Source organism: Salmo salar, chromosome ssa18 (genome assembly GCF_905237065.1).
Source record: "Salmo salar chromosome ssa18, Ssal_v3.1, whole genome shotgun sequence".
NCBI classification, from domain to species: domain Eukaryota; kingdom Metazoa; phylum Chordata; class Actinopteri; order Salmoniformes; family Salmonidae; genus Salmo; species Salmo salar.
In genome coordinates, this window is record NC_059459.1 from 25,127,854 (window position 1) to 25,144,128 (window position 16,275).

The following is a 16,275-nucleotide window of genomic DNA, read 5'->3' on the forward strand; positions in this document are numbered from 1 at the left end:
TTGTGAATGACTATTGTAGCTGGAAACGGCTGATTTTTTATGGAATATCCACATAGGCATACATGAGGCCCATTTTCTGCAACGATTACTCCTGTGTTCCAATGGCACGTTGTGTTAGATAATCCAAGTTAATAATTTTAAAAGGTTAATTGATTGTTAACCCTTTTGCTATTATGTTAGCACAGCTGAAAACTGTTGTCTTGATTAAAGACGCAATAAAACTGGCCTTCTTTAGACTAGTTCAGTATCTGGAGCCTCAGCATTTGTGGGTTCGATTACAGGCTCAAAATGGCCAGAAACAAAGAACTTTCTTCTGAAACGCGTCTGTCTATTCTTGTTCTGAGAAATGAAGGCTATTCCATGTGAGAAATTGCCAAGAAACTGAAGATCTCGTACAATGCTGTGTACTACTCCCTTCACAGAACAGCGCAAACTGGCTCTAACCAGAATAGAAAGAGGAATGGGAGGCCCCGGTGAACAATTGAGCAAGAGGACAAGTACATTAGTGTCTAGTTTGAGAAACAGACGCCTCACAAGTCCTCAACTGGCAGCTTCATTAAATAGTACCCGCAAAACACCAGTCTCAACGTCAACAGTGAAGAGGCGACTCCGGGATGCTGGCCTTCTAGGCAGAGTTCCTCTGTCCAGTGTCTGTGTTCTTTTGCCCATCTTAATCTTTTCTTTTTATTGGCCAATCTGAGATATGGCTTTTTCTTTGCAACTCTGCCTAGAAGGCCAGCATCCCATAGTCGCCTCTTCACTGTTGACGTTGAGACTGGTGTTTTGAAAACTACATTAATTACTATAGTACTACAGTTTTATTTTACTACAGTATTTATAATATAGTTAACTGTAAATACTATAGTTACCTGTAAATACTACAGTATACTACAGTAAATACTACAGTAAAGTCTGCAAAAACACTAAAGTGAATACTACACTTTTAGAAAAAAAGGTGCTATTTAGAATCTAAAACTGTTCTTCGGCTGTCTCCATAGGAGAACCCTTTGAATAACCCTTTTTGGTTCCATGTAGAACCATTTTGGTTCCAGGTATAAACCTTTTGGGTTCCAAGTAGAACTCTTTTCATAGAGAGAGGGGTTCTACGTGTAACCCAAAAGGGTTCTACTGCCACGTCGTGTGTGTAGGTGGCAGGGAAGTCAGACAGAAGAGAAACAAACTTGGTGTAACTGGAGTAGTTTAATAAAGTAAAAACAAACTCCAAAACCAAAGTACATAACAAAATAAACATGGGTACAATAACCCGTTGCACACCAATCCAACAACACGAGCACATAACAACAAACAATCTCTGACAAGGACATGAGAGGAAACGGTCCCACGGGGGACCAGTACAGAAGAAAAAAAAAACATGTATGAAAATATATGCATTCACTACTGTAAGTCGCTCTGGATAAGAGCGTCTGCTAAATGACTAAAAGGTAAAATGTAAATGTAAGGAAACAGAGGGTTAAATACACAACATGTAATGAATGGGATTGGAACCAGGTGTGTAGGAAGACAAGACAAAACCAATGGAAAATGAAAAATGGATCAATGATGGCTAGAAGACCGGTGACGTCGACCGCCGAGCACCGCCCGAACAAGGAGGGGCATTGACTTCGGCAGAAGTCGTGACATCTACCTAGAACCAAAACGGGTTCTACCTGGAACCAAAAAGGCTAAGAGTGTATAGTATTTATACCATATTATACTACAGTATTTATTTATGTGGGATGAGGAAATGAGCATAAGAGTATGGAATCCTATGAGGTCAGCTCCACAGGGGATTAATCCTGATAGGTGCTGATTTTGTCAAAATGTATTATGGGTTTGTAGTGCAGAGCTTATTTATTTATCATGCAATCATACATGTTTAATACCAATGCATGATGTAAACATGAATTGACCTAATTTCTAAATAAATAAAATGCAATCTTGGATGTGATGGGTTTTTTCTTCATATAATTGTACATAAACACAGTAAGAAATAGCATGGTGCTTGTCATGACCAAACCCTAAGTAAAAGATCGAAAAACAAATATGTGTCTTTGAAAGAAGATACACTCCAGTGTCTATTTAATGCTCTTCTTCTTGTCACACTGCATCACTCAAGCTCCTTCATCTTCTCTCGTAAAGCAGAGTTGGAATCTAATAAGGAAGAGACCTTAACAAGATTCTCTATCTCTTTCCTGGCACTTTAATGAGGCGTTGTGGTTTATTCAAATGAGTTCATGTATAGTAGTATAAAGATAGGAATTAAACCAATAACTCACACACATCCTTGTAGGTAAAACAGTGCTGGGGGATTTATAGGGATTTGTTTCATCATCACAGGCTATATACCTGACCACCCTGCTGCACAAGACTCAATACTAAGATGGGAAACATGTTGGTAACGTATAAAATTAAGTAAACACTTTTTATCTCACATTATCAGCCAACTGAAACACATTAAATGCATACACACTGTATTGTACAGTGATTTAAAATGTTACAAATTAATTATTTGAGTAAAAAACATGAGCTGGCGTACACCCAGAGAAAATTATTTTATGTAGAGGTGCTGACTAATGGTGAATAAACTACAAGCTATATATAAACTTGAGGTTGTCACATCCTGATCTGTTTCACCTGCCTTGTGCTTGTCTCTACCCACTCCAGGTGTCGCCCATTTTCCCCATTATCCAATGTGCATTTATACCTGTGTTTTCTGTTTGTCTGTTGCCAGTTCGGCTAGTCTCGTCAAGCCTACCAGCGTTTTTCCCGTACTCCTGTTTTTTTCTCTAGTCCCTGTTTTCTAGTTTTCCCGGTTTTTGACCATTCTGCCTGCCCTGACCCTGAGCCTGCCTGCCGTTCTGTACCTTGTGACACTGCCCTGGATTACTGACCTCTGCCTGGCTGCCCTGGCCCTGAGCCTGCCTGCTGTTCTGAGCCTTCCCTGTGGCTCAGTTGGTAGAGCATGGTGTTTGCAACGCCAGCATGGTGTGTGCAACGCCAGGGTTGTGGGTTAGTTTCCCACAGGGGGCCAGTACAAAAAAGAAATGCATGAAATTAAAATGTATGTATTCACTACTGTAAGTCGCTCTGGATAAGAGCGTCTGCTAAATGACTAAAATGTAAAATGTTCTGTACCTTTCGGACTCTGCTTTGGATTACTGCCCTTGACCTGTCATTTGCCTGCCCCCTGTTTTTGTAATAAACGTTTGTTACTCCAAATGGTCTGCATCTGGTTCTTATCCTGAGGTCTGATAGTAAGAACTGGCCATAACTGACCCAGCAGACTCGGACCAGCTCCGCAACGTCATCTCCTTCCACCATTGGGAGACACGAGGAGTTACTCCGGATGGATTCCAGACCTTGGCAGAATGCTATGACTGTGCCTTGAATACAGTGATGGAGGAATTCTGTGGATTATCTGTGAGGCCGCCAGCCGCCACAGTAGCATCCCAGCCCCCCAGTAACACCGCTGTCAAGAGTGTGTCTCTCCAGGCCACCCCGGCTTCCCGAAAACCCTGCTTACCTCCTCCAGAACACTTCGCTGGAGGGTCAGGAACCTGTCAGGTGTTTCTCTCCCAGTGTTCTCAGCGTATCTCATATTGCTAATGTCCGGGATGGCTCTCGCCTGGGCTACTGCATTGTGGGAACAACAATCTGTGTGTGTTTCAGCCTGGAGGAGTTTGTGGCTGAGGTGAAAAAGGTTTTAGAATCTCCGTTGTCCGGGAGAGAGGCTGCTGGGAAGTTACTCCAGCTTCGTCAAGACTCCCGCAGTGTGGCAGACTATGATTTCCGCAAGTTGGCTGCTGAAAGTGCCTGGAACCCAGAATCCCTGTTTGACACATTCCTTCATGGATTATCAGAGGAGGTTAAAGACAAGCTCGCAGCCTGGGAGCTGTCTACGGATCTCGATTCGCTCATCGCCTTCACCATCCAGATCGATGGGCAGCTACATGAACGTAGGAGGGAAAGGAGGTCTGATTACAGTCCCAACTGCTCGTCCAAGAATCCCACCTTGCCTCCGAGCAACTCCAGAAGGCCCCGGCATCTATGTCCCCAAGAGGATCCGAGCTTACCCGAGTTCCCCCGAGAGTCTCCGAGATCTGCGTACTCACCTTTTTCGGAGCCGATGCAACTCGGAGAGCTAGGCTGTTTCCAGCCGAAGATTTACACAGACTTAATACCCCGAGTTGTATTGCAGAACTGCCGGTCATTATGTGTCTACCTGTCCTTTAAAGAGACCAGGTGCATCAGTAGGGACGAGGACTCTAGTGGGCCATACAGAGAGTTTTTCTTCTCCCCTTACTCGCACCCCTCTCCATGCCATCCTGCTGTGGGGCGACCAGTCTAAATCTCTCCGGGTTCTCATTGACTCTGGGGCCTATGAGAGTTTAATGGGCGCCACCCTGGTGTCTGAGCTGGGCATACCCACTCAGCCCCTCTCCAGTCCCCTGGATGTTAGAGCACTGGATGGGCGCTCTATAGGCAGGGTTACCCACAATACTACTTCTATCCACCTGCATGTGTCCGGGAACCACAGTGAGTCTATACATTTTATGCTCATCAAGTCTCCTCAGGTTCCCGTGGTATTGGGGTTTTCTTGGCTCCAGTGCCACAATCCCTTTATCAAGTGGACTGCTGGTACTATCATGGGCTGGAGCCCTTTCTGCCATGCCCATTGCCTGAAGTCGGCTCGGCCTGCCCCGGGACGTCTTCCTGCGGGCTCAGAAGAAGCCTCGGACCTCTCCGCCGTTCCCGAGGAGTACCAGGATCTCTGGGAGGTTTTCAGTAAGGCCCGGGCCACTTCGCTTCCTCCGCATCAACCCTATGGCTGCGGGATTGACCTTCTCCCGGGCACTATACCATCCCGGGGATGGCTGTATTCACTGTTGGGTCCAGAGACCAAGGCTATGGAGATGTACATCGAGGACTCCCTGGCTGCAGGGGGTATCCTTCCTTCTGCCTCCCCTGCCAGCGTAGGGTTCTTCTTTGTGGAGAAGGACAAAACTCTGGACCTGTGCATCGACTACCGAGGCCTCAATGACATCACGGTTAACTTCTTACGTGTAGGGGCAGTATTTTCACTTTCGGATGAAATACGTGCCCATATTAACCTCTATGGAGGTTAATATGCGTCCCACCTACTCAACAGCCAGTGTAATCCTGTGGCGCGATATTCAAATACCTCAAAAATGCAAAAACTTAAATTTTTCAAACATATGACTATTTTACACCATTTTAAAGACAAGACTCTCGTTAATCTAACCACACTGTCCGATTTCAAAAAGGCTTTACAACGAAAGCAAAACATTAGATTATGTCAGCAGAGTACCCAGCCAGAAATAATCAGACACCCATTTTTCAAGCTAGCATATAATGTCACATAAACCCAAACCACAGCTAAATGCAGCACTAACCTTTGATGATCTTCATCAGATGACAACCCTAGGACATTATGTTATACAATACATGCATGTTTTGTTCAATCAAGTTCATATTTATATCAAAAACCAGCTTTTTACATTAGCATGTGACTAGCATGTGACTAGCATTCCCACCGAACACTGCCGGTGAATTTACTAAATTACTCACGATAAACGTTCACAAAAAACATAACAATTATTTTAAGAATTATAGATACAGAACTCCTCTATGCACTCGATATGTCCGATTTTAAAATAGCTTTTCGGTGAAAGCACATTTTGCAATATTCTAAGTAGATAGCCCGGCATCACAGGGCTAGCTATTTAGACACCCAGCAAGTTTAGCACTCACCAAAGTCAGATTTACTATAAGAAAAATGTTATTACCTTTGATGTTCTTCGTCAGAATGCACTCCCAGGACTTCTACTTCAATAACAAATGTTGGTTTGGTCCCAAATAATCCATTGTTATATCCAAATAGCGGCGTTTTGTTCATGCGTTCAAGACACTATCCGAAAGGGTAAATAAGGGTGACGAGCATGGCGCATTTCGTGACAAAAAAATTCGAAATATTCCATTACCGTACTTCGAAGCATGTCAACCGCTGTTTAAAATCAATTTTTATGCCATTTTTCTCGTAAAAAAGCGATAATATTCCGACCGGGAAATCGTTTTGTTTTACAAAGAGAGTGAAAGTAAAAGCATGCTATCCCCTCATGCACGAGCCTCAGTCTAATGCCCTCTGATAGAGCACTTGCTAAACGCGCTAATGTGTTTCAGCCTGGGGATGGAATTACATCGTTCAGCTTTTTCCCGCCTTCTGAGAGCCCATGGGAGCCGTAGGAAGTGTCACGTCATGCCAGAGATCCCCTGTATTTGTTAGAGATGATCAAGGAGGGCAAGAAATGGTCAGACAGGCCACTTCCTGTAAGGAATCTTCTCCGGTTTTGGCCTGCCAAATGAGTTCTGTTATACTCACAGACACCATTCAAACAGTTTTAGAAACTTTAGGGTGTTTTCTATCCAAAGCCAATAATTATATGCATATTCTAGTTACTGGGCAGGAGTAGTAACCAGATTAAATCAAGTATGTTTTTTATCCGGCCGTGCAAATACTGCCCCCTAGCCCCAACAGGTTAAACTGCCTCCTACTCAAACTCAGAAGCTAGGATATGCATATTATTAGTAGATTTGGATAGAAACACTCTGAAGTTTCTAAAAATGTTTGAATGGTGTCTATGAGTATAACAGAACTCATATGGCAGCCAAAAACCTGAGAAAAATCCAACCAGGAAGTAGAAATCTGATGCTTGGAATCTTTCCAAGTCATTGCCTATCTAACACACAGTGACTTAGGTTTCATTTTGCACTTCCTTTAGGCTTCCACTAGATGTCAACAGTCTTTAGAACCTTCTTTCAGCCTTTTGCAGTGAACAGATAGCGAACAAGAAGGTGGGAAGTTGGTGACCCAGAAAATGACATGAGTTCATTGGCACGTGTTCACGTGCTGAGGTCGCTGTGTTCCAAAACGTTTTTCAAGACATTGGAATCGTCCGGTTGGAATATTATTGAAGTTGTACGTTAAAAAGGCCCTAAAGATTGATGCTTTACAACATTTTACATGTTTCAACGAACGTAAATATAACTTTTTTTGACTTTTCGTCGTGAAATTTTCCGTGCGCTTCCTACATTTGGAGTAGCTAACTGAACGTGCAAACAACAAGGAGGTATTTGGACATAAATTATGGACTTTATCGAACAAAACAACATTTATTGTGGACCTGGGATTCCTGGAAGTGCCTTCTGATGAAGATCATCAAAGGTAAGTGAATATTTCTAATGCTATTTATGATTTTAGATGACTCCAAAATGGCGGGTATCTGTATTGCTTAGTGTATTTTTCTGAGCGCAGTACTCAGATTATTGCAAAGTGTGCTTTCCCTGTGAAGCTTTTTTGAAATCTGTCACAGCGGTTGCATAAAGGAGATGTTCATCTATAATTCTTTGAATAACAGTTTAATATTTTATCGACGTTTATGATGAGTATTTTTGTAAATTGTTGTGCTGATTCACCGGCAGTAGGCAAAATATTTTCTGAACATCACGCGCCAATGTAAAATGCTGTTTTTGGATATAAATATCAACTTCATCGAACAAAAAATGCATGTATTGTGTAACATGATGTCCTAGGAGTGTCATCTGATGAAGATCGTCAAAGGTTAGTGCATAATTTTAGCTGGTTTTCTGGTTTTTGTGACACATCTCCTTGCTTGGAAAATGGCTGTGTGGTTATTTTTGTGTATGTACTGTCCTTACATAATCTAATGTTTTGCTTTCGCTGTAATGCCTTTTTGAAATCGGACAATGTGGTTAGTTTCAGGAGAAGTGTGTCTTTAAAATGGTGTAAAATAGTTGTATGTTTGAGAAATTGAAATAATTAGATTTGTGGTTTTGAATTTGGCGCTCTGATTTTTCACTGGCTATTGTCAAAATCAATCTTGCTAACGAGATTGGTGTCGTATGAAGTTAAGAACTGCTACCCGCTACCACTCATCGCCTCGGCTTTCGAGCCGCTCCAGGGGGTCACTATCTTCTCTAAGTTAGACCTGCGGGATGCCTACCACCTGGTATGGCTACGGGAAGGTGACGAGTGGAAGACAGACTTCAACACTGCTAGCGGACACTATGAATACCTGGTGATGCCATTCGGTTTGACCAATGCTCCTGCTGTGTTCCAGACCCTGGTTGATGACGTACTCCGGGATATGTTGAACCGGTTCGTATTCGTCTACCTCAACAACATACTCGTCTTTTCCCGCTCGGCTCGAGAACACGTCAAGAACGCGTCTCCTGGAGAACCAGCTCAAAGCTGAAAAATGTGAGTTCCATCGCTCCACCATCTCCTTCCTTGGATACATCATCACTGCTGGGAATGTGCAGGTGGATCCGGGAAAGGACAGAGTGGTGGTGGATTGGCCCCAACCCACGTCCAGAGTGCAGCTGCAACGTTTCTTAGGATTTGCCCATTTCTATTGCCGTTTTATCCGGGGGTTAACAGCACCCTGGCTTCCCCCCTGTCAGCACACACCTCTCCCAAGGTCCCGTTCATGTGGTTCCCAGCTGCTGACCGGGCGTTCCTGGTCCTTAAGCACCGTTTCACCACAGCTCCCATATTGATCCATCCGGATCCGTCCCATCAGTTTGTGGTGGAGGTATACATTTCGGATGCCAGAGTGGGGGCCGTCCTGTCCCAGCGTTCTGACCTGGACCTTAAGCTGCATCCCTGCGCCTTCTTCTCCCATCGCCTTAACGCCACGGAGAGGAATTATGATGTGGGGAATTGAGAAATACTCGCGGTGAAGATGGCCTTGGAGGAGTGGAGACAGTGGTTAGAGGGGGCCAAACTTCCATTCATAGTGTGGACGGATCACAAGAACTTGGAATATCTCGGCACCTCCAAACTCCAGGCAACCTCCATGGGCCCTGTTGTTCACCCAGTTCAACTTCACCATCTCCTACCGCCCGGGGTCTAAGAATGTTAAGCTGGACGCACTTTCACGCTGCTATTCACACTTCTACACCCTCTGACCCCGAGACCATTCTTCCTACCTCGTGCCTGGCGGCTACCCTCGTCTGGGGAATAGAGAACCATGTTCGTGAGGCGCAGCGTTCCCAGCCAGGGGGGGCCCAGCTAACCGGATGTTTGACCTCGACGCCGCCGGCTCCTTGGTCCTGGAATGGGCTCATTCCTCCAGGCTTGCCTGCCACCCTGGCTCCCGTTGGACCCTGGACTTTGTGCAACAACACTTTTGGTGGCCCACCATGGTTCCGGACATCTCTGCATTTGTCACCGCCTGCATTGCCTGTGCTCAGAACAAGTCTCCTCAGCAAGCTCCAGCTGGCCTCCTTCAAACTCTTCCTGTCCCTCACTGTCCCTGGTCACATATATCCCTGGGCTTCATTACTGGTCTTCGTTACTGGCAACACCACTATCCTCACGGTGGTGGACAGGTTTTCCAAGCTGCCCATTTCATTCCCTTCCCCAAGCTACCTTTTCCAGATCCATGGACTTCCGGTGGACATGGTTTCTGAACGTGGTCCTCAGTTCTCGTCCCGTGTTCTGGAAGGCGTTCTGCACACTCATTTGGTCGTCGGCCAGTCTGTCCAACGGGTTTCATCCCCAATCCAACGGCCAGTCAAAGCGTGCCAATCAGGACCTGGAGACGACTCTTCGGTACCTCGTCTCGGCCATCCCCACCACCTGGAGCCAGCAACTCGTGTGGGTGGAGTCCTGAGGTCTGATAGTAGTCATTTATTGGGTAAATCACCAACGTTTTGGCATCACTGTGCCTTCTTCAGGGTAATTAATCATTCAACATAAACTTTAACTGCAAAGCTAACATTGGCATTAACTTTGTAGGTTTCCCATTCAACTAAAATAAATATTTCTAAAGCCAACTTTAGGACTAGTGCTACCCTCCAGCCACACTGCAGGGAGGGTAGGGTGTAGGCTATATAAGATACTTTTCCACATTAATCTGAAAAGGCTTTTAGTCCCCCATTAGCATAAACATTCTCATGGCTATTAGCCAATGAAACGCTCATATTGCACTGAGATGATAGAAGACCCAATATCATGAGCCGGTAGATGTGTAGTTTGTGGATCAATCCAGTAGTTTGTGGATCGATCCACAAACTACTGATCTGGACACATATTCCATGAACGAGACAAGGTTCTGCCACAGTTGACTTCACTAACATTATCTCATGCACAAACAAACATGAAGACATACTGTCCAATGAAATGTCTGTACAAACCTTGAATTATGGCAGCAGTAGTAGCTATACTATGCCATTACATTTCTGCTGTGGAAAACAATGAACTCCTCTAACATTTCCGCCATTGGCAATGACATATGCTACGTAAAGTCAACTCTCTACAGTAAGTACTTGACATGAAGACAATGGATGCGGGTTCAATGTGAACAGCTATGGCAGAAGGCCCCTGTCAGTCTGGTCTCGATGGATAGCTGTGCCTACCAGTGCCTGCCAGTGTTCACACTGAAAAATTGAGATATTTCCTTTTATCTTGTCTTTCTTTCTTTGCTTCCAGGACTGTAATATGTAGGATTTGGAGTGCTTGTACGTTTGTAAAGTGCATGTTTCTGAAGTGATTACTAATCTTCTGCATACTGGTGACTAACTGTATGTGCTGAGTGTTTGCTGAGAAAAAAGCTGAAGTCAAGTCTCTTCTTTTTCAATGTGTTATTTCCCCTTCATCTTAAGTGGATTCTGTGATGAGTCAATTTGTGGAAACAAAACAGAAAAACAGATGAGTACAGCCTACTTACAAGTTGCCTTTAAAAAGCTCTGAGAAAACTGCCTCAAAAGCATGGTCAGGCAATTTTCTCTTCTTCCTTAATTCCAGTCATGAACAGAGAGGCTTTTATTAAAGGGTAATCAATTTTGTAGACATGATAGACTATAGATATTTATGTACTGTATATTTTGGGGATGAAAAAGTGCACTGTGACTTTTGACTGTGTGGAAGAAATCAATCTTAAAATAAAACGGAAGAACGATTAAAATGAATATTCATTATTATCGAATAATGTGTTACCACTTGCCGCGTTTGAACTTTCCCTCGAGGCACTAGTCCAGACAACACATAATCTCAACCATAGGTGTCAGCAGCTTGAATGTCAATTAGCTCAGTCTCGGAAACAGGAATTCATCCTTGTGAATGATTTGACAACTGAGCTGCATTTTCTCACACTTCGGTAATTTAATACAATAAATATGAAGGAGGCGTAGAATCCAGGTAGAATGTCATTGGTATTTGGAAAAGGTTCAACCCTGTTATCGCCAACCATTCATCACAGCACTGACACCGGTCATAGGGGCATAGCAGTGTGTGCAATGGATGATCAGATGTTTATGACAATAACCCTTTTTTTATGTCTATCCAGCCTGCCTCTATTCATAGAAAGGGCTGACCATATAATTTGAATTCTAATTATATGTGTGCTACAGTCACTGTCTGCAGTGATTTACAGTTTATTTTTGCATTTGTTATCATAAATGTGGAACACACTATCCTGATTGCAATTTACAAGACAACAAAAGTATGCCATGAAACAAAGATTAATGCATTGCATTGCCAGTAAAATATATTGTCAAATAGTCAACTATGTCAAAAGATGATAGTTTGTGTGACAAAGATGACAGCTTGTATGTTGAATTTGAATAATTTCTTTTTTTTTTCTCAAATCAAAGAAAAACCCTTTTCTGTCTTAATGAGCTCAATTTATTTTCCAAAACTCTAAATAATTCATGTTTCTCTGATCATCTCCATACATAATGAATGCCACCCATAATTAATTATTTAGCCAGTCATGCTTTTGGACTCAACCAATCCCTTTGGCCATGTGCAGGCAGGGACACAAATGGGTCTTTGATATCTTACAGTAACATGCCGAGGTCTATGCATCATTGCCAGCAAAAGCAAGGCAACATTTACTCAACTGAAACAAAATAACTAATTGACTAGAGGGTGAAGCTGCAACATTGTTGTCCCAAGTTCTAAATAGAATCACTGTGTCTTGTTTTTCATAGATGTGTATGTACACCTTTGTCACAAGATTATTATGCTGTCTCAACGTCAACTCCCTTTTCATTGTGGTCAACATGTTCATGGGACAAGCCACAAGCACTCAATACATGTTACGAGTACATTATGCTACGCATTATAATCCACCCACTGTCAGTATTACAACAATAAACCACTAAATAATTGTAGTGCTTGTATTGAGCAATGTGAACAATGTCACGCCCTGACCATAGAGAGCCTTTTTTCTCTATTTGGTTAGGTCAGGGTGTGATTTGGGTGGGCATTCCAGATTCCCAATCAGAGGCAGCTGTCTATCGTTGTCTCTGATTGGTGATCATACTTAGGCAGCCCTTTTTCCCACCTGTGATTGTGGGATCTTGTTTTTGCATAATTGCTGTTTAGCCTGCAGCACTTTACGTTCCTTTTTGTATTTTCTTTGTTTTGCCGGTGTTCATCTAATAAAAGTAAAGATGTACGCTTACCACGCTGCACCTTGGTCTACTCTTCCTACCACCAACGAGAGACGTAACAAACAATGTAAACTGCAACTCCCTCTATTCCAGTAAATATGAAAAAAGTCCACCTGATATTGCAAACAACATGAATATACCCTAACAACAATTCACTCATCCCTGAGGAACAGTATTAACAGCATAATTAACCTGTAATTAAGCAAAGATCTAAGTTGCTTGTTCTTATTGGTAAATACAGTGAAACAGTTTAATCATGTTTACTTGATATACTGTAACACAGAAATGAACAGCTTAATAGTATTTTCAAGTAAAATGTACACGTGGTCTCTTCTAAAAAGAATGAAGCATTATCATACATTTAAACATTTTAATGAGAACTTCCAGCATTGACAAATGTAAAGTGATCGGTTGACAATGTTTTAAAATACATGCAGTAACAGTGCCCCCATGAGCTCAGTTAAGGAATTCACTTTAACATACAGTGTAAAGTGAATATAACTCATGTACAGTCAATATAATTCTGCCAAAAACATAATCCAAAACCAACATAATGTCATCTCTGTGAGAAATTGTTCCAGTATTAACAAAAATGAATAAATTCTGACTCAAAGAATATAGCTTACTGGTTGTTACAAAATTTCAGAACAAGGCAACTTTTGGTCAGCTGCTACATCAACTCTGTACCCTCCCCAAAGTCTAGTCAGTCATTTAATACACCAACAGTGGTTACAACTCAGGCTGAGGAAAGAAACACAACATTAACAACATGGCAAAAACTACAACAAGAGGAGTCCTATTTTGCTTTTGCTCACTGACAGGTAAGAAGGCAAGCCATGATGGGAGTAGAAACTGAAGTGAGCCTTCATATTCATTATACGCGTTTGAGTTTATGGTAACAACGTACTGAAACACAGTAGGCTTACATACTGAGTATCAACCTGTCACATCATGGTACTCATTCTCCCATCAGCAGAACAACTATGGCAGAGACTAGCTTGACATGGTTGTGTAATACTGAATGGTCTGCCAGCTGCCTTCTCATACACTGTTTCTCAGGAGGGAGATGTTGGGAGCAACAGCTGCTCCTCATCCAAACAGCTCTCTTCTCAGCTTCAGGTATGGAAACCTTCATCATTCATTGAATTGTGTGTAAAATTCTATTAAATATATACAATCAAGGAAACTTGAGCAGCATGGTCCACTTTTACCAATGTTGCAATGTTGATCAATTGCTCCGGGTAAATCTAGCTTGATGTTGACATGTTTTTATACTTGGATTTCAAACAGATGAATGACATCTCTTTCCATCTGACATCTCTCTCCACATGACATATCTTTCCACCATATCTAAAAAGCACAATGTGTTGAAAACGTTACTAGCCAGTGGAGCAATAACTAGACTGCTGTTGTGCTGAACTCGCTGCGAGCACTGACAGACATTCTACAGAAACATTCAAAAAACAGATAAGAGTCCCGAGCAAAACACAGATCTGTGTGCAATAATAATGATGTTGCTGATAAAGACTTTATTGGCTGCGAATAAGCTATGGCAGAGCGAATGGCCTCATTTTGCGCAACCCATAATTACATTGGCTTTACTTTGTGTCTTTCTAAAGGTATTGCCTTAGTAGTTATTGTGTTACTGTGTATGTTTTCCTCATATAGTTTGCAAGGAGGTTGAGCCCAAGCAGTGTCCAGCTGCAGTAGCCCAAAGTAAAGGAGGAAGTGTTAATGTAAACCCATGAGCAATGAGGTACTCTTTCCTGTAACATCACATGCCTATGAGCTAAAAACCTCTCATACTCACTCTGTTTGGTGGCACAAATATTCAGTATTCTACAATAGGCTATGCCTTTACATAAAACACAAACAGTTTCAAAAAAAAAAATTCTACAGGAAAGAAATTGAAGGAATAAGAAATTAAAATATAAATGTTTGGTTCTTAAATCATTATTTGCCTAATTCATTACACATGGCTATGATTTTGTGTTCTTGAGGAGAAGTTGTCTGTATGAGGAGTGCAGTACAGACACCAGACACAAATGGACAACCCATTACATTGGAGGGAACAAGCTGGCCGTTTGCAACAGCAAGTCCCCTCTGTAAAGCTTCTGTAAAGGTTCTCTTTAACTCCATAGAAATGCCATGGTGCACCGCTTGTACAGGTGGAATATGTAACACTAAAACATCCTCTAATTATGTTGTAAGGTCTTAAAAGGCACAGGGCAGTCAAAAACGTGATTTTCCTGTTTTATATACATGTCCACACTATGAGGTTGGAACATTATTATAAAAAATATATACTGCTCAAAAAAATAAAGGGAACACTTAAACAACACATCCTAGATCTGAATGAATTAAATAATCTTATTAAATACTTTTTTCTTTACATAGATGAATGTGCTGACAACAAAATCACACAAAAATAATCAATGGAAATCCAAATTATCAACCCATGGAGGTCTGGATTTGGTGTCACACTCAAAATTAAAGTGGAAAACCACACTACAGGCTGATCCAACTTTGATGTAATGTCCTTAAAACAAGTCAAAATGAGGCTCAGTAGTGTGTGTGGCCTCCACGTGCCTGTATAACCTCCCTACAACGCCTGGGCATGCTCCTGATGAGGTGGCGGATGGTCTCCTGAGGGATCTCCTCCCAGACCTGGACTAAAGCATCCGCCAACTCCTGGACAGTCTGTGGTGCAACGTGGCGTTGGTGGATGGAGCGAGACATGATGTCCCAGATGTGCTCAATTGGATTCCGGTCTGGGGAACGGGCGGGCCAGTCCATAGCATCAATGCCTTCCTCTTGCAGGAACTGCTGACACACTCCAGCCACACGAGGTCTAGCATTGTCTTGCATTAGGAGGAACCCAGGGCCAACCGCACCAGCATATGGTCTCACAAGGGGTCTGAGGATCTCATCTCGGTACCTAATGGCAGTCAGGCTACCTCTGGCGAGCACATGGAGGGCTGTGCGGCCCCCCAAAGAAATGCCACCCCACACCATGACTGACCCACCGCCAAACCGGTCATGCTGGAGGATGTTGCAGGCAGCAGAACGTTCTCCACGGCGTCTCCAGACTCTGTCACGTCTGTCCCATGTGCTCAGTGTGAACCTGATTTCATCCGTGAAGAGCACAGGGCGCCAGTGGCGAATTTGCCAATCTTGGTGTTCTCTGGCAAATCCCAAACGTCCTGCACGGTGTTGGGCTGTAAGCACAACCCCCACCTGTGGACGTCGGGCCCTCATACCACCCTCATGGAGTCTGTTTCTGACCGTTTGAGCAGACACATGCACATTTGTGGCCTGCTGGAGGTCATTTTGCAGGGCTCTGGCAGTGCTTCTCCTGCTCCTCCTTGCACAAAGGCGGAGGTAGCGGTCCTGCTGCTGAGTTGTTGCCCTCCTACGGCCTCCTCCACGTCTCCTGATGTACTGGCCTGTCTCCTGGTAGCGCCTCCATGCTCTGGACACTACGCTGACAGACACAGCAAACCTTCTTGCCACAGCTCGCATTGATGTGACATCCTGGATGAGCTGCACTACCTGAGCCACTTGTGTGGGTTGTAGACTCCGTCTCATGCTACCACTAGAGTGAAAGCACCACCGGCATTCAAAAGTGACCAAAACATCAGCCAGGAAGCATAGGAACTGAGAAGTGGTCTGTGGTTACCACCGGCAGAACCACTCCTTTATTGGGGGTGTCTTGCTAATTGCCTATAATTTCCACCTGTTGTCTATTCCATTTGCACAACAGCATGTGAAATT